This window comes from Fukomys damarensis, unplaced genomic scaffold, assembly GCF_012274545.1.
Source record: "Fukomys damarensis isolate Sample0158 unplaced genomic scaffold, DMR_v1.0_HiC HiC_scaffold_12, whole genome shotgun sequence".
Lineage (NCBI taxonomy): Eukaryota > Metazoa > Chordata > Mammalia > Rodentia > Bathyergidae > Fukomys > Fukomys damarensis.
In genome coordinates this window covers 16,579,930-16,581,145 of record NW_022900924.1, presented here as the reverse complement: position 1 = coordinate 16,581,145, position 1,216 = coordinate 16,579,930, and positions in this window count along the sequence as shown.

Sequence of the window (1,216 nt, the reverse complement as noted above, 5' to 3'; positions counted from 1 at the left end):
CTTGTGACCCAGATCCTGGAACCACTCTTAAAGAGGACGCGACTGGTTCAGGAATCCCAAAGACCTGTTCCAGAAAGCGTGAGGATTTGAGCCTGGACAACTCAGTGCGGGGTAACTCCAGGCTGCCGATTGACCTGGAAAAAGCGCTGGGGCCCTAGGGGAGGCCGCACGCTAAAGTCCTAGGCTTAGAGTCGGAACTTGGCCCTGGCCAGGGTTGCCAGATTTAGCCAATTTAACAATGGCCAGCTCCATTTGGAAAAGAACCCTAGTTCCCGGAAATGTGTGATTTGTAGAAATAAAGCTGACTACAGGACAGACGTACAAGAGCGCGCTAAATGTTCAAGGTGCCTGGCAGTCCAACCCTGTACCCCTAAGGAGAGAGAGATTAGAAGTCAGCAGAGTTTGAGGGCTGGGGATTTAGCTCAGTGGTGCTGCCGCCTGCCTCGCGAATGCAAGGTCCTGAGTTCGATCTTCGGTACCCCCCCCAAAAGTGAGCAGAGCTCGAATCCACTAGGCTACTGAAATGCACCTTAGAGAGGTCTTTCACTTCTGAGCCTTCCTTTCTGAGAATGGTCTCCTGTGAAACAAAGACAAGCACGGTATATAAAGAGGACATCAGCAGATCCTATCAGTAAGTAGGAATTGTTTCAGGCAGGGTTGATTTTTTTAAATTGTATTTATTTATTTGGGGGCACACTCTTGCTAAATTGCCCAGGTTGAGCTCGAACTTGTGATCCTCCTGCCTCAGCCTCCTAGAGTGTTGGGATTACAGGACTGTTCCACTCTGCCTGACTTTAGGTGTGGATTTCATAGCAGGGGAAGTCCCTACTGAAATTCTCACACCTTCTGCTCTGCCCCAAGGCCTCTTACACACCTCCACTCTGCAGACAGCAAGAAGCCCCAGGCCTGTGCAAGAGCAGGGCCTGGAGCCTCACCCTCAGGCAGGAGGAAATGAGCCAGGAACTCTGGGCTGTTTAATCTTGGGGGAAATCCCTTCCCTGGGTTTCACTCTGCTCAGGGAGACCAGACAGTCTGGTTTTATTGTTGTGATGTGGGAATTGAAGTCAGAGCCTTTGAACTGAGCTACATTCCCATCGCTTTCCTTTTTTATTTTGAGACAGGATCTCTGTGCTCAAACTTCATGATCTTCCTGCCTCAGCCTCCCAGAGTGTGCCAACATGTGCGCTTTAATGTGTCCCCTGGAGGTTCATAGTTT